This window comes from Penaeus monodon, chromosome 33, assembly GCF_015228065.2.
Source record: "Penaeus monodon isolate SGIC_2016 chromosome 33, NSTDA_Pmon_1, whole genome shotgun sequence".
Taxonomy (NCBI): Eukaryota; Metazoa; Arthropoda; class Malacostraca; order Decapoda; family Penaeidae; genus Penaeus; species Penaeus monodon.
This window is the reverse complement of record NC_051418.1, coordinates 16107976-16108444: the sequence shown is the minus strand read 5'-3', so window position 1 is coordinate 16108444 and position 469 is coordinate 16107976.

Here is a 469-nt window from a genome sequence, read left to right as displayed (position 1 = left end):
AGGACAGAAGGAGAGAGAGCGACACACGTACAGGGAGAGCGAGCGCCTATTTCAAAATGCTAATTAGAACTTTCTTTAAAGAGACGAGTGTCATTAAATCCTTGCCTTTTTTCAATCAGCAGAAAACAATTTATCGTCGGAAGTTCCATAGTAATTCCTCCTTTTTCTTCTCCTCGCGACTCCGAGTGTGACGTGGATCCTGGATCCTGGTGCAGCTCCAGCGCGAGTTTCGAATGGATCGCAGTAATGAATGAATCAAGATGATAAGGATAATAAGAATTGGATGGCCCAGTTCCAGCAAAGACAGGTTGCCAAATCCCCCTTTCCTTGCAACACGATTTTTTTTTTTTAAGATGTGGTTTTGATTTCTTCCTTTCGCGGGAAATTCGATGTTGGCTGAATGGTGGTGTTTGGTTGTCGGAATGAAACACCTTTGGTGGTCGTTGGGCAAGTGCTGATCCCCCCCCCC